Genomic DNA, 22,796 nt, shown 5'->3' on the forward strand with positions numbered 1-22,796 from the left:
TAATATCACACACTTTGCCCTTATGATTAATCATGAGATAAAATAGAGAGGCATTATAATCATAATACTCACATGTCAAATCACAAACATGGGAGGTGGGAAAGTATATACACAATGGATCATGAAGAGGAGTCATGGATGAAGAAGGATCCAACTTGCACCATTGGATCCTTTCTTGTAGCCTGAAAATGGAGAAATCAATGATCAAGCTCAAGAATCTATGTCGAAGAAACAACTCAGGCATATCTCTCATTGATGTCTTGAGGGACATGCTGGGATTGATATGATGAGGGAGATGGTTGACAAGAAATATCTTGAAAACTAGGTTACTTATCACAACAATTACACTCAAAAGGGTCAAGCAATGTTGGTTTATCATGTCCAAAATTTATGTGACCTGAATATTACTAAGGGACGACAACAAGAATATCTAAGGATGGCTCAAATACATTGACGATCATATCTTCCTGATCATAGGGAGTGTATGGAAAGACAAGGTCCTTGTTAACATCATCATCAGTTTCATAAATCAGATCCTTGTCAAAATGATAGCCATTGATATCCCACTTCCCTTCTTCTATGTGCAGGTAATCATAAATGTCAACCCTCGAGGAATTTTGGGGACCACCCTTTTCAAGGTATTCAATAAGTAGATCATCAAACAAAACATCAATGAAAATGGTAGGGCTTGCTTCAACTTTTCTTTCCAAAGAACCATCTTCATCATGATCCCCACTATGCTCCTTTTCAAGACCATCTTCAAGATCACTTTTAATGTGTTCATCTTGATGATCTAGAAAAGAGTCTTCCTCATGGTATTCTTCTTTAGGATGGAAATTATCTTCTTTAACTTCCTTAACATAACTAAGTAATTGTTCCTTGGAGAGCAACAGTCAAATCTTGAAGAACAACTTCAAGATGACACATTGGTCCCCAATCCTTAAGAAATTCTTCAATGAATACCTTAATGGAAGGGATGCTTTTAGGTTTATAAGAACGCATAATCCAATCTCTTTTATCATCCCATAAGGAGCTAATGAAGAATGTCATGAGAGCATCCTAATGAACCATGTAGATCTTTGAAATATATTTGATAAATTTGGCAATATGATTCACAGTTGACGAATGGTCACCATTGAATTTTGGAACATTCATCATAGAATCTATATCCCAACAATTTGGATATCCAGGAATATCCTTGACATCCAAAGCAAGGAACATATCATGCAGATTCCAAGGAGCCATTGCCTTGGGTTTTGCATAGCAACAAAACAAGGAGTCACCAAGGTGAAATTAAAATGCCTTTAAAGATGTTTGCTTCACCCTACAAGCATTAAAACATTGAAGCTCAATAAAGAACTAGCGCTTCATTCTTCGAATGTAGTCGCTAGAAGAGAGTCTATCTAGTCGTTTGAGATCTCTTCAAAGGGATGAAGCTAAATATTCATATTACAAGGAGGCTGACTCCCTTCCTCCCCGACAATGGTGCCAAAAATGTTGCTGAAAAATCTGGCAGGCCTTCTGGAGAGGTACCCTACAAGGAAATCACTAGACCAAGTGACAACAATAAGGTAGTAGCCAACTGTCACCACAGCTACTACCCCCTTCTCTTTATAAATTTTCACCAATGGGAGGAGTCTCCATATATAAGTCACCTAAGAGATGATCTATGCTTAAAGGTACAAGGTGACAAAAAGGCTTCTAAGGGAGGACTCAACTTAAGGACAAGGCTCAAAGGATAAAGAAGAGGTAATGTGCTTCCCTTAGACAAGCCAAAATAGGGCATGCTAGACCTAGGGTTTGAGAAATAACTTGGAAAAAGGAATGTCCCAAGGTCAAAGTGTAAAGAAAAGATTTCCAACAATGAGCATTAGCACAACAAACACACATGAAACCTTCAACAAGCCCTCCAGTTGAAGCTTACCAAACTATGGTTTCTCATAAGGAAAACAACTGCGACAAGAAAAATTATGGATGGAAATGGAGAGAGTGGCAACCAAAAGGAGTGATTTTGAGGCAACCACTTCTACTACCTTATAGTTGTCACTTAGTCTAGTTATTGCCTTGTGGCGTACCCTTTCATAAGCCCAGCTAGATTTTTCGGTAATATTACCTAATATTAGCCTAATGACACCCCTAAAACAAGTTTTATCACAAAATATGCTTGGGTTACAAGCCAGCCCACCAACTTTAACAATAAATTCCCTCACAAGCCCACATGTGTGAGCTGCTAGCTCTCTAGGGATGATGACATGCATGAAAGAAACTCCAAATGCCATGCCCAAGTGATATGAGGTGTTCAAAATGATGTAGAAGCATGTAAAACCCAAGATTTGAGGGTTGGTCCTCAAATTCATCTCAATGGTCTCTTTGTGGTCCTAAGATCCAGTTGGAGCACCACAAAGTGGTCTTCATGGGTCTCCAACTGCTCAAAGTGGCCTTCTTTGCTCTAGCGTTGAGGACTTCTCAGGTGAAACTAGCCCTCCCTACTGTCTTAAGGTGAGACCATCCTCAAGTCTTGAATCAACTAGCATCCATCAATTGATGCTAAGGATGGCACGAGGCATGTTGGGTCCAAGTGTGTTGTTGTTAAAATTGGAAACTAGGGCCAAAATCCATGTGGGTCACCTCATTTATGGCAGCTGATATTTTTCCTAGATTCCTCTTGTCGAGAGGTGTAGGATTGATCTAAAGATCATCCGATTCTGACAAGTATTTATGGAGATATGAATTTATTTGTATTTACTTGACAAATTGTCAAGGTCGGCCAGCAGTTAAATGTGTGGCACACATACCTAGTGAATCATATAAATACAAGAGAGGTTGATTCATTTTCTCATCATCTCATCTCCACATCTCTTCTCTCTCCTAGTCTCTTGGGTATGCATAGGAGGAAGAAGACTCTCTCACGTGGGAAGAAGAAAGAGGATGCAGTTAGGGCAGCAAGTTGTGACGTGGAAGAAGGAGGACGCAGGAAGGTACAGCAACATGTTTTGGGTGCTAGAGGACTGCGTTGACCAGCGTATAGGCTCCCTTGACTACGGATTTGTGTCCGGAGTCTCTCTCTTGCTAGCCACAATTCAGATCAGCCTTGTTTACCTCTGTTTGACCACTATTTTGGGGCAACATTGACTGGTTAGGGCTGACTGCAGGAGCTGATATATTGACTGTTGTTTTGACCATGTTTTGAGGATTGTTTTGGGCTGCTACTTATTGTTGTTGAAGACTGAGTTCTTCAATTTGACTAGAAGTCAATCTAGGGTTGTTTGACCAAGTTTGACTTTGCTGATCTAGGGTTTGCTGCTGCTAATATAAAATTACAGAGTTCTGATTTTGTAGTATTTCTCTCTGCTGAACTATTGAAGATAAAAGAATATTTGATCAAAGGGTTTCCCCGCATTGGGGTTTGTCCCTGGCTAGCCACCACATCTTGTGTCTCTTGTCTTGGCTTGTTTTTTGTCGATTGTCTAATGTTCTATCTTCACTTTACTTAATGTATATATGATTACTAATCTGTATCTAATAAGAAGAAAAGAAGTAAATTTCTCTAAGCATAGAACATACCATAGTTTAACATGGTATCAGGGTTGAGGTGAAGACAAATCCCAAGCAAGAGCAAGAGCAATCACCAAAGGTTATTGAAGCAATCTTAAATAATTCATCGGGTCCTCAGCACACTTCCCCGCTGAAGACAAACTTCGTGAGAAGTCTGACTATCACGGATGGAAGATGTCTCTCGATCTAACATTGGAAGAGCAGGAAGTGTTGGACCATGTGAGAGGAAATATTGTTGCGCCTCCTTCAAATGCATCTATTACTACTAGAAGCAAGTGGACCAAGGGAGAAGTCAAAGCAAGAAAGATCATCCGGGACTCTATCGACAAGCACCTGTTGGCCTATGTTTTTGAGTTGACCACCTCCAAGGAAATTTATGATAGATTGGTGAGTTTATTTAAAGTTAATGATGCAAATCAAGTTTATTTAAGCTGAAGGAAATTAAGAAGGGCAAAGATGAGAGTACGCAAGAATATTTCTTAAGGATCCCTGAGATCAAGAATGATCTCCTATCTATTGGGGAAGTAGTTCCTGACAGGGAAATGACACTCACAACTCTTGGAGGACTGCCACCTGAATGGTATATATTCAGGACTACTCTTCTCAACAATAATGTAATTCCTGGATTTGAGGAATTGATGTCAAGATGCATTAAAGAATAAACAAGGATGGAAGAGCAAGAAATTCCCACATTTAATGGCCATCCCTCTGCCTTTTCTTCTCATGTTGAAAGAAGAAACAATTATGGGGCTAAATCCAAAGGAAAGGCTGGACCAAAAGGTGGAAGAAAAGGTTGATGTTACAATTGCAACAAAATGGGCCACTATGCGAGGGAGTGCCCTCATAAAAGGGACTCACACCATGATGATGATCAAAATCACTCTCAAGTCAATCAAAGGAATGGCAGGTCCAATGGCAGAGGTAAAAGAAATGTCGGAAATCAAGGAAGAGGACAACCCTTCAAGAAGGTAAGAAACTCCAGGTATGAATCTAATGTTGTTAACAATAAGCAAGATGAATATTATCTACCAGCGGCCCTCACTACTACTACTCCCCCGGACTTGCTGGGAAATTCGCTTATTGATAGTGGTGCCTAAGGCATTTCATTGGTTACAAAGAAGCTCTCTCTAATCTGATAGAGAAGGAGACCAACCTGGAAATTGTTCTTGGGGACAACTCAAAATATCCCATGAACAGCGTAGGGAATGTCACTCTTCAATTGAATCAGGGAAATACAATTCATTTACAAGAAGTATTATATGTACATGATCTCAAAAAGAACCTAGTGTCCATTTAGGCAATGGAAGACAAAGGCTACAAGGTGGCCTTCATCGATGGCAAGGTACGTGTATGGAAAAAGAACTTTAAAGATGCTTTCAATCTTGGGTTTCGAGTTGATTCATTATATCAGGTCGGAGGAAGTCTGTTGGGTGTCATGTCTTGTGACACATCTCTTCAGTTCGAACTATGGCATCGGAGGTTTTCTCACCTTCATTATAAATCTCTACCCGATGTGAGAAAAATGGTGACAGGGATGCCCAAGTTCAGATTAGAGCAAGAAGGTGTATGTCCGGGATGTGTCAAAGGAAAGCTCAAAAGGGGACCATTCCCCTCAAGCCAAAGCAAGACCTCCAATATATTGCAGTTGGTTCACTCAGACATATCGGTATGATGCCTGTGAACTCCTTGGGAGGATATTTTACCTCGCTTTTACAGATGATTATTCTTGCAAGACTTGGATATACTTCTTGAAAAAGAAGGATGAAGTGTTCTCCTAGTTTCGTCACTTCAAGGCCTTGATCGAGAATCAAACTGAAAAGAAGATCAAGATCTTAAGGACTGATAATGGGATTGAGTGTGAATTCAATGAGTTTCATGACTTTTGCAAAGAGGTTGGCATTAAGAGGGAAACTACTACACCATATACTCCTGAGCAGAATGGTGTGGAAAAAAGGAAGAATCGTACGATTGTGGAAGTTGTCCGTGCTATGCTCCATGATCAAAGACTTCCGAAGTTTTTATGGGCTGAAGCTGCAAATACCATTGTATATGTACAAAATAGATGCCCTCATCAAGCATTGGGTTCCAAGACTCTCGAAGAGATGTTCATTGGTAAGAAACTTGACGTATCTCATTTTAGAATTTTTGGAAGTCTTGTGTGTTTTCATGTGTCGAAGGAGAAAAGGAATAAATTGGGTGCATCTGGAAAGAAAGGAATCTTCGTGGGCTATAGTGAAAATACTAAGGGATATATAATCTATGTGGCTAGTCAAAGGGAAGTCGAGATTAGCCATGATGTCACCTTTGACGAAGATATGGTTCTTAGCAAAGTTGACAATCTTCCTACTCTAAGGGGATCTAAAGAAGCTGGCACCAAGGAACCAAAGGAAAAGGAAGATGAGATGATTCCTGATGTGGAAGAACCTATGGATCCTATTGATCCCCCTCCGCAAGAGCCCTCCTCTTCTAGGAAGAGGCCTTCATGGCTTAGGGGCACACTTGATGATGCTGAAGGACACGTTGCACCCAGGGGAACCTTCCGGGAAAGTAAGAAGCCGACCAGGTATGAGGGATACTTGACCATCATGAGCATGATCATCCAAAATGAGCCTTCGTCATTCGTAGAAGCTGTCAAGCATCAAGTATGGAAGGATGCTATGACTGAGGAATATGAGTCCATCATGAAAAACGATGTCTAGGATGTGGTCCCAGACTCAGGACAAAGCAGTTGCCACTTCGAAATGGCTTTACAAGATAAAGCATGCAGTTGATGGAAGTGCAGAAAAGTATAAGGCTTGTTTTGTTGCTCTTGGCTTCTCTCAGAAGGAAGGTATAGACTATGATGAGATATTTGCACCTTTTTCCTGATATAGCACCATCCGCTCGATCATAGCCCTTGATGCTTCAGAAGGATGGAACCTACATCAGATGGATGTCAAGACTGAGTTCTTGAATGGTTCGATCAAAGAAGAGGTCTATGTGGAGCAACCTGAAGGATTTGAGATTCATGATCGAGAATCTCATGTGTGCAGGTTGAAGAAGGCCCTCTATGGGCTGAAGCAAGCACCCCGAGCATGGTATGAGAGGATCGATAACTACTTGATGAAGCTGGGATTGACTAGGAGTGAAGTTGACCCTAACCTTTACTTTAAGGTTGAAGATGAAAATCCTATCATTCTGGTGTTGTACATTGACAACCTCTTTCTAACAGGGGCAAACCCTCTCATTCACAAATGTAAGAGGGAGTTGGCTTTTGAGTTTGAGATGAAGGACCTAGGACTGATGCACTATTTCCTAGGACTAGAAGTCTAGCAGAAGCCAAGGGAGATTTTCCTATCTCAAGGAAAATATGTGGTGAAGATATTGGAGAGATTCAGTATGGTGGACTTCAAGCCCGTAACTACCCCGATGGAGCTTGACTTCAAGAAGTTAAGCGATATTGCTGCCAGACCTGTTTTACGAAATGCTACCGAGTATCGTAAACTCGTCGAAGCATTGATGTTCTTGGTGAACTCCTGTTTGGATAAATTCTTTGTAGTCAACACGTTTGTTGGAAATACTGAGAGGGGGGGTGAATCAGTATTTCATTTTCAACTATTATTTTACAAGTTAAAACATTTATATTAAGAGCACAAGATGAACAACAAGTATCAATGCTTTTATCAATATAATCTTTGCAATAAAATAGATACAATAAATAAGTGGTTGCAATCAGTTTCCAAGCACCAACTTGGACTATTGTGAGGCTCCAACCTCCAGAGCTCCAACTCTTGTTTCGCCAAGGCAAAAATCTTGGACTTAGGAGCACCAACTCCCAAGGACTTCAATCCTTCCAGTTCCTAAGACACCAGTCCCAAGGATTCCTATCCTTCCTACTTCTGAGGCACCAATCCCAAGGACTCCAATCCTTCTTACTTCTGAGGCATCAACCCCAAGGACTCCAATCCTTCTTACTTCTAAGGCACCAACCCCAAGGGTTCTGACCCAATCTTTTAAAGGCATGTTCGATAGTAATGTTGTGCTCTCAGAACTCTTCTTTATTGTGTTTTGTCTATTTACAACTTCATTGTAGTCTCCATGCTACAATATCAATGACAATCAGTCATCTTATGAAAGAGTCTATACAACTCTTCATACTGTCCACACAAAGTCCTCAATAGATGACCTCTGATAATGTTCCACATAGCTTTAGTGAGTCTACTATTGGCTGCACTAAGCTCTGCATAAGAACCAACTTTCTGTTCAAGCATCTATTCTTAGTGTCACAGTAAATGCTTCAGCATGACTGCTTCTCTGCTGGCTACTTCTCCCTTCAAATAGTGTTAGATAAAACTTTATTCATTACATCACAGAATTATTCTGCAGACTACATTGTGTACCTAATTAATTCTTTCACATGGTAACACGATTAGGTGAGAATCTCACCCTTCGAATGCCTCATGTCTTGTTGGTCCTTCAGCCCTTTTTTTTGTTCTGCTGGACCCTACTACCTGCCTCTGTTTCCTCCAACTTTTACAACAGCGTTCAACACACCTTGTTCTCTGTTTTTCCTGTTTTATATGTTCCCGAGGACCTCTGACTGTCGGTTTCCTCTTTTCACTAGCTCTTTGGCTTCCTCCTTGATCTATGTAGTTTCCTCTGCCTCGCTTGATTATTTGGCTTACCTCCTTGGTCGTTGTGGCTTCCTCTGTCTCTTTGTGCTCACCAACACTCCTGGGACACGTTGATTCAATGGCGAGGACCAAATACACAGAGAAAAACCATTGTATATTAAAACTGTAACAAAGCCCCCCCCCTTTTTTTTAATGATAATAGGTAGACACAGAACTTTATTGTTTAATGGAGAGACTGTACCAATTAGGAGGCCCCACCTGCCATGTCATTGTCGCAATCACGATCGCCATGATTCAACCCTCTGAACTATTGGAACCGTTATTCATGCATTTTGGCCTTCAAACCCCGTGCAATACAATTATTGGGAATACACAGGAATATATGAAAAAACTCGACCGAATGCTTTAGGCCGGACTTCAAATTCCTTATGCCCGCATCTATAAACTTTATCGGGTCCGTTGTGTAATTGCAATCGACAGTCGTAGCTTATCGTACCATCCCTTTATAACTTGCAATGGACATGGCAGACGCGATATTATTATAGGTTGTATTTAATGCCTGCATTGGGTCCATACATATATATCGCAATTGGTGATTCAGGGGTGACAGCCCTTTATACATTGCGATATGAGAGTCCTGATAGGCGGACACGATGTTATTAAGGGTTGTTGCTATAACCCGTTCTGGTCCGTGTATATACTCCTCCACTCTTAACTTAACCCATAACTTGATTTCCGCCAATATTATGTTATATCACATTGTAATGGTCCATGGGTCCACACACACACACACACACACACACACACATATATATATATCGCAATCGGGGGTTTTGGGTAGTGGCACATAACCGAACCCGCCGATTATCATATCGCCGATATATATATATATATATATATATATATATATATATATATACATACATACATACATACATACCACCTCTATACTTCGATATATATATATATATATATATATTTCTCCGCTCTGATAGTGTATTCTGATATATATGTACACTTTGCCTTCGATAGTGTATATTGCGCACATATATATATTATATATTTCTCTTCCGCTCTTCTCTATGCTCTGCTCCTTTTAACTCTTTTGCTCTTCTTTGGCTGGCACACATTACTCCTGATATGGCTCCGGTAGCTCCAATAGTTTTGTTTTTCTCCTTCGATATGTTCTTCTTTGGCATATATATATGACATATATATATGGCTCCTCCTGTAGCTCCAATAGCTCTCTTTTGCCTCCTCTGGCATGTTAACTCCTCTTTTGATGACTTCTTCCTCTTGGTTCTTCTTGGGCATGTATTACATGCAATTCTCCTCTGATATGCTCTTCTTGCTCCAATGTCTTCCTTTGGCTTTGCAATGTCTTTCAATGACCTCCTCTTGATACCTTCATACCTTGATGGCTTCTACCTTTTCCAATATGCCTCTCTTGCTCTGATATTCTGAAATACTCTTAAGCATAAGCGATAGCTTTGATATGCCTCCTTTGTTAACTCCTCCGTTAACAGACTCTTGCTCATGGCTTGGCTATCCTGATGATCTTGCTCCTGTCTCTTCATGGATCTTCTAGTATCTAGAATATTGCCATATTGACATCAATGACAACCTAGGTCAACAATCTCCCCCTTTGACATCAATGGAAAAGGAGTGCTTTGGGACTCCCCCTATCAAATTGCTTCTGTTCTTCATGGGTCTATGACTCCCCCTGTCATAGTGCTCTTCTTTTTACTCAAGATAGAAGGATTTATGCTTTATCATCAATTAGCACATTATTCCCTCTTCATGTCTCAGAACTAATTTATCATGGCTTCAACAATGCTTAAAGGTGCTCTACTTCAATGCTTTCAATCAGATTGAAAATAGCCATACACCAAGTGTCCAAGTCCAGGTTTTTATGTTTCAATCCATATTGTTGTCTCCACAGTCAGAATTGAGAGGCCTTCATAGTCCGAATCAAGAGAAAATTCCACTGGAATTTCCTTTCTTGCCATCTTTCTTCAGATCTGAGTTCCTTTGTGTTTTTGTGCTTCTACTTAAGTCATTGCCATCTAGTATTCAACATCATTGCTTGGATGAAATGGTGGGAGGTTGTACCTCACTGTTGTTGTATTTTCTAAGTGACCAGTATCAACTTCAGTTACATTTGACTACACGACATTCTCCTTTCCGTGAGCCATATTTTCCTTGTGTTCTTGTACATATCTCAGCAAATTATTTCCCTAGCAGATTTAGATATCCAATCTGTGACTGTCTTTTAAATTCATTTTGCTGATTTGATCTTCTTGCAATGCTTCAGTTTTGTTGTATGCTGCCAACTGCTCTTACTTCAAACTCCATTCCAGATGTATATGTTTGTTTGAAGGTTGCCTCTATTTGTGTCTATAATTTACCTATTCTCACATTAAATCCCTGAGTCAAGACATTTAACATCTGTAATATCAGCACCATAGTTATTTGCCCTATTTCTCTAGCAATAGATGACTTTCTCTGTTGCTCCAAATGCTACTTAGTGATTAAGTGGAAAGCATCTTTAACAACAGTCTAAAGAATGGTTACGGGATCATGTTCTTCAATGGAGTACCCCTGAAAAATTATCTTTATCAAAGAATGACTGTGAATATAGTTCAACAAGGATTTCATAGGGATCCTTTCACTAATAGTTTCTGCAATAATGATCAGGAATCGCAAGCTCCCCCTAACTATATGCATCATCTCTTTTGGCAGAGTCTTCCCATCAAATGCTTAGATTGTCAAAATTTAGGCCAATGACATGTGTTGTGGGCTGGAGAGTTCAAGGGACTTTCGGATTGTATTTTCTTCCTTCTCCATACTTGTGTAACTTTCTTCTTTTGCATGGTTCTAGCTTGTGTAAGAGCCCAAGTTAAGTTACAATCACGTGCCATATGACCAATGTTATGACACTTGAAGCATTCTACATTGTTCATGAATAAGAGTTCATGATTTCTTCCTGCAAAATTGTTTCTTGGAGATTGTTGGGGACCATAATATCTATCTCTATGAGATGGTTGGGGACCATAACATCTATCTTTATGATATGCTTTACAGTCTTTTTCCATGTGACCAAAGTTTGTACAAGAATAACAATAACCAAAAAATGAACTTTGGTACCTGGGAGATGGAGATTTCCTTGATGTACTTCTAAAGCCTTTCTGCCTTGAGATCCTTTGATGATAACCATTGCCTCTCGCATCTTTGACATCATCTACATTTCTTCTTGGAGCAGGATTTCTTCTTGGAGCAAGATTTCTTCCATTGTAGCCTTGATGTTTCTCCTTGCCTTTGCTGGAACTAGGAGCATCACCATTTCTTTTTGGCTTCTTCACATCCCTTTTGTTTGAAGCATTATCATTCTTGTTTGAGGATTCACCTCCATACCCGAGACCTGATTTATCAAATGTACATCTGTGATAGTTGAGCATGTCATCCAAGGCCTGAGAGCTCTTCAAGATTTTGTTCATCCCTTCAACCTTTTTCCTGAGGAAGACAATCTTTTCTTCCAATCTTTCACACTCATTATTCTTCTTAGCAAGTTGTTTCTCAGTGTCTTCCTTGATACGAGTAGCTTCATCTGCTTCTATTTTAAGGGAGATGATATCTGACTTCATTTTGAAGATTTCTTCATTCTTTGCTTGACTTCTCTCCATTTCTTCGTTGATTCTTGTAGCTTTACATGTTTCAGCCTTGAGAAGTTTGATGTTATATTTTAATTTGAAGATTTCTTCATCCTTTGCTTTTAGTTGATAGATCATGGTGTTTCTTTCCTTTCTTGCTTCATCAACCTGTCCTTCTATGATTTCCAATGCTTCCATTGTCTTCTCAACTCCTTGTGCTTATTTCCTTGCTTCTTGTAATTGAGATTTGAGAGAGGATACCTCTACCTTGTACTGACCAATCTCTTCTTCAAGTTTGTTCAAGCTCTTGTGCCTTTGTTCAAGTTGACTAGATAAGGTATCTTCCCGTTTCTTTGCCTTATCCAATTGATTTGTCATGGATATGATTTCTTCATGATGCTTTCCTTTGCCTTGATGAAATTCCTTCTTAAGCTTGGCAAGCTCTTCATCCCTTTCTTGTACTTGAAGCTTGACAAGGTCAACTTTCTCCCTAGTTTGATCTTGGTCACCAGCTAGTGCTATCTTCTTAAGTTCCTCATTTTCCTTTTTCAAATTGTTAATATCTTCCATGGAAGCCATAAGTTGAGTGAGGAGATCTTCTACAAAGTCTTTTTCATTCTCTTCATCTTCTAGGTCTGCGTTAGCTTTGATGTCATCATTCTCATTTTCAGCTTCTATGATTGCTTCTGGATTTCCTTCTTGATTTCCATCATCTTCTTGACTGATGGTCATGGTCAATGTTCCTTTTGAGTGAAGGTCATGAAGTTTGTCCCATATACCCTTTGCTGATGAATATTTTCCTAGATTGTTCTTTATAGAATCAGGTAGTCCATTCAAGATTGCCTTCATTTCTTTTGCATTGTAGTCCTTGGATTCTCTATCCATCCTGCTATCATCAATCACTGATTTCCAGATTTCAATGCCTTGAGTCTGTAAGAAATTCCTCATTCTTGCTTCCCATATATTAAAGTTCCCATTGAACCATGGAGCCTCCTCAAATTGATTGTCTTCTATTTTAGTAGTAGAGGGAGACACATCCTTAGGAGGATTGGAGATTTTCTTCCTTAACTTCGCCATTTGTGTTCTAAAGATCAACCTTCAAGTTGTTAGGCTTTGAATGAAGGTACTGGCTCTGATACCAATTGTTGGAAATACTGAAGGGGGGGTGAATCAGTATTTCATTTTCAACTATTATTTTATAAGTTAAAACATTTATATTCAGAACACAAGATGAACAACAAGTATCAATGATTTTATCAATATAATCTTTGCAATAAAATAGATACAATATATAAGTGGTTGCAATCAATTTCCAAGCACCAACTTGGACTTTTGCGAGGCTCTAACCTCCAGAGCTCCAACTCTTGTTTCGCCAAGGCAACAATCTTGGACTTAGGAGCACCAACTCCCAAGGACTTCAATCCTTCTAGTTCCTGAGACACCCGTCCCAAGGACTCCTATCCTTCCTACTTTTGAGGCACCAATCCCAATGACTCCAATCCTTTTTACTTCTGAGGCATCAAACCCAAGGACTCCAATCCTTCTTACTTCTGAGGCACCAATCCCAAGGGTTCTGACCCAATCTTGTTAAGGCATGTTCGATAGTAATGTTCTGCTCTCAGAACTCTTCCTTACTGTGTTCTGTCTATTTACAGCTTCATTGTAGTCTCCATGCTACAATATCAATGAAAATCAGTCTTCTTATGAAGGAGTCTTTACAGCTCTTCATACTGTCCACACAGATTCTCCAATAGATGACCTCTAATAATGTCTCCACACAGCTTTAGTGAGTCTACTATTAGCTGCATTAAGCTTTGCATAAGAATCAAATTTATGTTCAAGCATCCATTCTTAGTGTCACAGTAAATGCTTCATCACAACTGCTTCTCTGTTGACTACTTCTCCCTTCCAACAGTGTTAGATAAAACTTTATTCAAAACATAACAAAATTATTCTTCAGACTGTATTGCGTACCTGATTAATTCTTTCATAGGGTAACACGATTAGCTGAGAAGCTCACCCTTCGAATGCCTCCTGTCCTGTTGGTCCTTCGGCCCTTATTTTGTTCTGCTGGACCCTACTAGTTGCCTCTGTTTCCTCCAACTTTTACAACAGTGTTCAACACACCTTGTTCTCTATTTTTCCTGTTTTATACATTATTGAGGCCCTCTGACTATCTGTTTCCTCTTTTCGCTGGCTCTTTGGCTTCCTCCTCAGTCTCTGTAGTTTCCTCTACCTCACTTGATTCTTTGGCTTCCCTCCTTGGTCGTTGTGGCTTCCTCTATCTCTTCATGCTCACCAACACTCTTGGGACACGTTGATTCAACGGCGAGGACCGAATACACAGAGAAAAATTGTTGTATATTAAAACTGTAACAGAGCCCCCCCTTTTTTTAATGATACTAGGCATACACAGAACTTTATTGTTTAATGGAGAGACTGTACCAATCAGGAGGCCCCACCTGCCACGTCACCGTCGCAATCGCAATTGCCATGATTCAGACCACTGAACTATCGGAACCGTTATTCATGCATTTTGGCCTTCAAACCCTGTGCAATACAATTATTAGGAATACACAGGAATATATGAAAAAATTCAACCAAATGCTTTAGGCGCATCTATAAACTTTATCGGGTCCGCTGTGTAATCGCAATCAACAGTCGCAGCTTATCGCACCATCCCTTTATAACTTGCAATGGACATGGCGGACGTGATATTATTATAGGCTATATTTAATGCCTCCGTCGGGTCCATACATATATATCGCAATCGGTGATTCGGGGGTGTCAGCCATTTATACATTGCAATATGAGAGTCCTGATAAGCGGATGCGATGTTATTAAGGGTTGTTGTTATACCCGTTCGGGTCCGTGTATATACTCCTCCACTCTTAACTTAACCCATAACTTGATTTCTGCCAATATTATGTTATATCACATTGTAATGGTCCATGGGTCCACAGATATATATATATATATATATATATATATATATATATATATATATATATATTTCTCTGCTCCGATAGTGTATATTGCGCACATACATATATTATATACTACTCTTCCGCTCTTCTCTATGCTCCGCTCCTTTTAACTCTTCCACTCTTCTTTGGCTGGCATACATTACTCCTGATATGGCTCCGGTAGCTCCGATAGTTGTTTTTTGCTCCTCTGATATGTTCTTCTCTGGCATATATATGACATATATATATGGCTCCTCCTGTAGCTCTGATAGCTCTATTTTGCCTCCTCTGGCATGTTAACTCCTATTTTGATGACTTCTTCCTCTTGGTTCTTCTTGTGCATGTATTACATGCAAGGCTCCTCCGATATGCTCCTCTTGCTCCAATGTGGTAAGTTGCTCCAATGTGGCTCCTCTTGCTCCAATGTCTTCCTTTGGCTTTGCAATGTCTTTCAATGACCTCCTCTTGATACGTTCATACCTTGATGGCTTCTGCCTTTTCCTATATGCCTCTCTTGCTCTGTTATTCTTCAATACTCTTAACCTTAAGTGATAGCTTTGATATGCATCCTTTGTTAACTCCTCCGTTAACAGACTCTTGCTCATGGCTTGGCTATCCTGATGACCTTTCTCATGTCTCTTCATGGATCTTCTAGTATCTAGAACATTGGCATATTGACATCAATGACAACCTAGGTCAACAGCGTTGAGTCAACATATGGTTGAGCCTCACCACACACATTGGATTGGTGCCAAGAATTTGTTGAGCTATCTTCATGGTACAATCACTCATGGGTTGAGATACACTGCCAGAGATGTGAGACTACTTGGATATACTAATGCTGATTGGGCAGGCAGTGTGGTGGACTGAAAGAGCACTTCCGGGTGTTGTTTCTCTTTGGGATCTGCCTCGATATCCTGGATGAGCAGGAAGCAGAAGTCGGTGGCTTTGAGCACCGTCGAGGCAGAGTACATTGCTGCTAGTATGGCCTCTTGTGAGGCGGTCTAGTTGTGAAAGCTCTTCAGTGAGCTGTTTGGATTTACATTGGATACCACCGTGATCCTGTGTGACAACCAGAGTGGGATTCGTTTATCAGAGAATCCTGTATTTCATGATCGCTCCAAGAATATCGATATCAAGTACCACTATATTTGGGATATGGTGTAGCGGGGAGCAATAACGCTCCAACATATCGGTGTAGATGAACAGGTCACCGACATTTTGACGAAGCCCCTGGGAAAGGTCAAATTATTGACTTTTTGAGAACGACTTGGTGTCGTTCAGAGACCCTCTTATGAGGGTCGAGTATGATGTATTGATCTTTGGGAGCTCCAGGGGAGTGCGGGGTACTTCTTGGAGCGACATGTGACCACGGGGAAACTCACCATCCCCTGGTGGTGCACTATGTATAGGGTGAAAGGTTCAACCTTCCCCTGTGACACCCCGTGGCGATTGTAGGATAGGATGATTAGTTCTCATGTGAGCCAGGATGATTAGTTGTCCGTGGCAACTGTGGAACAGGATTATTAGTTCTCCTATGGGCCAGGATGATTATTTCTCTGTGGCAACTATGGAACAAGATGATTAGTTCTCCTGTGGGCTAGGATGATTAGTTCTCCTGTGGTGACTATTGGACAAGATTATTCGTTCTCCTGTGGACAAGATGATTAGTTCTCCTATCGAGGCATCCTACCCATGCAGCCTGGGACTCATGGGAAGTACCTCTCATCTGATCAATGAGTAGGGAAATGGGGTTAGGGACCATTAGTAGTACTATAGATGGACGCATCATTGTATCTACCATACTCCCTATGCTAGGATGACCTACATTGATCTGGGATCAATGAGAGTGGTATGACACACTCTGAGACTAACTTCGGGTCAGTGGAGGATGGTATGATACATCCTCTATCATTTCTTCTCCTTCATAGTTCGAGCAGAACAGGGCAGAGCAAAGCAGGGCCAAGCTGTGCAGAGCAGTGCATTTGATGGTTGGGATAGTAGCGATGGTTAGACGGATTGCATATGGAGTTCTCCCTAGTTGAGAGGGAGTGTTAAAATTGCCAACAATGGAAAAACTCCATGTGGGTCACCTCATTTATGGCAACTGATATTTTTCCTAGATTCCTCTTGTTGAGAGGTGTAGGATTGATCTAAAGATAATCCGATTCTAACAAGTATTTATGGAGATATTAATTTATTTGTATTTACTTGACAAATTGTCAAGGTTGGCCAACAGTTAAATGTGTGGCACACATGCCCAGTGAATCATATAAATACAAGAGAGGTTGATTCATTTTCTCATCATCTCACCTCCACATCTCTTCTCTCTCAAAGTGGTAAAACGTCCTAGGTGCAAGAGGTACCCTAAAACGTGCCATATGGTGTTGTTGTTAGGAGGCCCAAGAGTCTCAACACTTCACTTGTTTGTGCCAATATACTTCTCTAATGGCTTAGGTACCTATGGATAAGGTGCCCAAGACATGGGTTATTGAACCACCTGACAATCACAAAACAGATTCTAGTGAAAGCAACCCATCATTAGGGAAAAATTAATTATTGCATCTACTGAACCAAGCTTGAGTGTCATGGGTTATTTAATACTTCATATAAATATCCCATTCCCAAATTAGGGCCTTCAACTCGCAATGGTGTTTTCTCCCTATGTATGAGTGGCTAAACAACAACCTAATTAGGTGTTTCTAGCCCCTAATGGGAAGTATCATTTCTTCAGTCCACCCTTCAATTGATAGGCATTAGTGAATAACAATGATGGTAACTAAGGGAAAAAGAATTCATGGCCAAGTGAAATAGGTTTGTCCACATCTTGAGTGTATAGATGTGAAGAGGAAGTATTTGTGGATGCATGAGTTGTGAAAATTCAGAGACCCAAATCCGTACTGCAACAAACTGATATTACTTCTCCTACTTGGTAATTCATGCAAGTTATTTACTGTGTTATAGTGTAAGTATCAAAGTAAATACGACTGCAGCCTTCACTAATTAAATTATATGTGAAAATAAGAACTGAGCAAGAAGAAATAACCAGACACACAATTGACACCATTGGTTTTGGACAAATTTCCTCGGAAAAACCCAATGTGGGAAAATCGGTGCAGCAGCTGAGGGTTTGTGTTCTTATGCAGTAGTTTCTGAATACAATTTTTGGGTGCCTTACTGGCTATCTGATATAGAGAATCTAACTGGTATAGAAATTAGTGAGAAATACCTCACACTATCACTGTAGAACCGACACTGATCCAGGCCCTGGATGGCTAGCCCCATGCTGGATTTGTGTCAGCCTCTCTGGGGTCTGCGTCACCTCTTCCACGGATCTTCTGTTGTCTGGAACTTTGTTCCTCTGGCCCTCTGGTCTCACACCCCAGCTTCTGGCTCTAGAACTCGACTTCCCAGTTGAATCTCAAACTCCCTCTGAAGCTTTGTGTTGCCTCTGCGTGGCACTGCGCTGCCTCTTCTAGATCTCTCTCTGCCTTCTCTGCAATGTATCTTGGATCAAGAAACTCTCCGACCGGAAAACTATCACTGCCCCGCACTGCAAGAAATCTACTTGATGACTTCTCTAGCAACTGTTACACTGCTCTCTTGAGAAATCGATCTCTTGATCTCCCTCAATGTGTCTTCCAAATGCCCATCAAAATCCTTCTTATAATCTTCTCGTTGAGTAATCAATGACCCAGATTAAATTCGAATCAATGGCTCAAATCATATTGACTCGATCTCCATCTTTTTCTAGAAGATTCACACCCAGTTTTATTAATACCCTCTAATTACTTTAATTTCATAAGTTTAGACTTAAGCATCCATTAAAAATAATTAATTATTTTAATAAAACTGTCTTCGGGTGGAATTTCCCAAAACAATTTCTGGTATTCTGGAATACATGTGTCCTAGCCTCCCTACAAATTTTGAGGCTTAGAGCACATCCGATGCTACCAGAAATCAACACTCCCTCTTACCGAGGAATGTGCTCTAGTAATGAAAAATGTTGAAGCATCACCCTGACTCTGTAACATCTCCCTCTACGTTGTTGATGTTTGACATCACTGCCCACCAACTACTGCGCAAATGTTGCATATGCGTTGATGTTGACTCTGCATGTTTTTTCCAACTGCATCTATACTACAACTCTATTGTTGTTGCAACAGAAAAACATCCAAAATGTTGAACCAAAAGTGTTCAGTATGATGCATGTATTGCTGGAGTTCTAATTGCTTCTATTCTTTGAGTTGACCCTCTGAAGTCTATGCGTTGCTGCTAATTCTGCACTATGCCAACTACACTGCTGCCAACTCTACTCTGTGCTGCTCAGTCTTTGGCACTCCTAGCCACTACAACTGTCACTCTGGCATTCCTCTGCACCAACTAACACTGGTCCATCCTACTACTTCTAATATGGCCTCCCATAGAAAGGTATTGATCCAAGAGGTGGATTCCTCAAGGATCTTGTCCATATGCAATTATTTCAAACTACAATACTAGATCACCCCACCTCTCCCCTGGAGGTATCTGGGTAATCATGGCAAACTCCTCCTCGATCCTTGCGGTTTCAGCCTGCAGATCATGTTTCTCGTCCTTGTCCTTCTTCTTGAGAGGACACTACGTAGCATAGTGACCAAATTCACCACACCATAAACATTTTATCTTAGAGACATCCTTCTTCTGCCTCCACTGCTCCTGTTGCCCCTTTGATACAAGGGTTGCATTCTCCTCCTCCTCCTTAGGCTTCGTCCCACTGCTACTGCTGCCATCATGTTTTCACTTGACTAAGTCTTGCCTCATCTCTTCCTAATGAGGAATGGCCCACATCCCTTCCCAATCTGGTAATTTCTCTCTGCCCAAGATACTCTAGACAAATACTTTTCATTCTTTTGAGACTAAATTCAGGGCCAACCTCACAATCTCTGTAGGCTGAGGCATTGATCCTACAGTTTCCAATTGATCTCAAACTTCCTAAAGCTTCAATAGGAACGGATTAATGTGTTCCCCCTTCTGCATCCTCATGGATCTCATTTTCTCTTCCAAGTACATCTTACATTGCTCGAAAGATCCTTGATACGAGGTAGCCAAGGCATCCCACATCTCTTTGGTCATCCCTTTGCCATCAATGTGGCATACAACAGGATCCCTCACTTCGTGGAGGATCAACTACTTGGCCTTCACCATCTCAGCCTTGTACTTCTTGAGCAGATCTGTGTCAGCGAATACAACTACCACACTATGGACATAGGCTTTGAGATCATGCACATCTAGAAGGCAGGAGATCCTAGCCTTCTAGATCACATAGTTGGATGCTCCATCCAATCGATCTTGATCTCTTGACCCATTAGCTGCCATCTCTGCAAACAAAACTCAAATAACTTCCTCTCTCCTATGCGCAACTACTAGGCTGGCCTACGCATTCGCTGTTGGAGTTAGTAGATCTGCTCCTCGCTATTGTTTCTTAGAAAATGATAAATAGAATTCCTTGGCTTGGAATTCATCGAGGAAGAAATTGCCTCAAAAAGTGTCTTCTTCCTTCTTCTGATGCTTTTCTGACCCAACAAACGCTGCAGAAAATTGCATCCCACCTGAAGATTTCTCTGCACTGAATCTGTTGTTGCACTGCTCCCTCTGCCACTGAAAAATCATGAACTGGAAATCTTACCTCTTTGTCAACTCACTCAGAGAGAAATTTTCCTTGAGAATCTTGCCCTCCTAACCTGGATTGCGCAATCCCTCTGGGGATTCGATCCACTGCCTACACAACACTTCAATCTCCCTCCTCTTCAACGCTGGGCTCTTCCGGTCTACTCTCTTGCTTCACCTACGCTTGATACCATGTGAAAATTTGGAGACCCAAATCCCTACTACAACAAACTGATATTACTTCTCCTACTTGTTCATTCATGCAAGTTATTGACTGTGTTACACTGTAAATATCGAAGTAAATACGATTGCAGCCTTCACTAATTAAATTATATGCGGAAACAAGAACTGAGCAATAATAAATAACAGCACACACAATTGACACCGTTGTTTTTGGTCAAATGTCCCCGGAAAACCTAATGTAGGAAAACTTGTGCAACAGCTGATGGTTTGTATCATTATGCAATAGTTTCTGAATACAATATTTGGATGCCTTACTGGCTATCTGATACAGAGAATCTGACTGGCAGAGAAATTAGTGAGAAATACCTCACACTATCACTGGCGAACCGACATTGATCCAGGCCTGGGTGGTTGGCCCCACGCTGGCTCTACACAACCTCTGCGTCAGCCTCTCTTGGGTCTGTGTTACCTCTTCCATAGATCTTCTATTGTCTGGAACTTTGTTCCCCTGGCCCTTTGGTCTCACACATCGGCTTCTAGCTCTGGAACTCGACTTCCCAGCTGAATCTTGAACTCCCTCTGAAGCTTTGCATTGCCTTTGCATGGCACTGCATTACCTCTTCTAGATCTCTCTATGCCTTCTCTACAATGTATCCCCAGATCAGGAAACTCTCTAACAAGAAAACTATCCCTGCCCCTCAATACAAGAAATCTCCTTGATGACTTCTCTGACAACTGTGCACTGCTCTCTTGAGAAATTGATATCTTGATCTCCCTCGATGTGTCTTCCAAATGTCCATCAAAGTCCTTATAATCTTCTCGTTGAGTAATCAACGACCCAGATTAAGTTCTAATCAATGGCTCAAATCATATTGACTTTATCTTCGTCTTTTTCTAGAAGATTCACATCAAATTTTATTAATACTCTTTAATTATTTTAATTTCCCAAGTTTAGACTTAGGCATCTATTAAAAATAATTAATTATTTTAATAAAATTGTCTCTGGGTGGAATTTCCCAAAATGATTTCTGGGAATTCTAGAATACATGTGTCCTAGCCTTCCTGAAAATTTTGAGGCTTTGAGCACATTCAATGCTACCACAAATCAACATGAGTTACCAACTCGACCTCTATTTTTCCACCCTTCTTATGCGCCTCTTAATTTTTCTTAATTTTTCTTCGTATTACTACTCATAGCTCAAGGGTTAGAGTTTGCTTTGAATGATATAGCAATTGTATTACCCCTTAAAAATGAGCCAATTTGTTGTTCAACGGGGTTGGTACATGCAAGGGTTCCTTCTTTTGATATAATGGAGCAACATGTGCTTATGAACCACGTGATAGCCATAATGAGTGAGGTAGAGCTCATGTTAGGCTTTTGCCCACGTGCTGATTTCTATGTTCTTGGTCATCTTTTGCAATTTTATTTTTCTTTATTTAATTGTGTTGTAGTCATGATATGCTCTTCAGCTTCTTTTAGTTGCATCAACCTCATAGGGAAACATTTACAGGCCCAACCCAAGTATGTGGACATATGGGTGTGAAATCCCAAAGAACCAATAGTCAATTGTGTTAGTTTTTGTAGCATCAGAAGTGCTCTAGACTTGAAAATTGGTGGAGAGGCTAAGGCACACGAGTTCTAAAAAACCTAGAAACCATTTGGTGAAATTCCACCCGGATTGTATTTAATTAAAATAATTAATATTTTTAATGAAGTTCCTAAGCCTAAACTTAGGGAAATTAAAATATTAATGGGTTAATCAAAATATGGGTGAGAATGATCTAGAAGGTGGATCAAGTCATGTTTTAATCTTAGCGGTTGATTAGAGACTTAATCTCAGTCGTTGAAGACTCAACAGGAAAAGTATAAGATGGAGGCTTGGGGTTCACTTGAAGACACACAGGGTGTTGATCAGTCAATTCGATTTTTCTAGGGCAGGATTTGCTAAGGAATTTGAACTAGTGATCAAGTAGTGAAGATCAGAGGTAGTACTAGAAGGAAGTGATTTTCAGTTCTAGCGAATACATAGAGAAGGATAATAGAGTCAGCGATGGTCCAAGAAGGTACAATGCAGCAGCTGAAGGAGATTGACGCAGAGGGTCAGCGCAAAATCTAAAGGAGGTTGACGCAGAAGTGTTGGGAATGAGCAGAGATCAGTGTCGAGAATCACAGTAGTTGATTA

This window comes from Pinus tabuliformis, chromosome 4_1 (genome assembly GCF_031772625.1).
Source record: "Pinus tabuliformis cultivar Carrire ecotype Pingquan chromosome 4_1, CPIR1, whole genome shotgun sequence".
NCBI classification, from domain to species: domain Eukaryota; kingdom Viridiplantae; phylum Streptophyta; class Pinopsida; order Pinales; family Pinaceae; genus Pinus; species Pinus tabuliformis.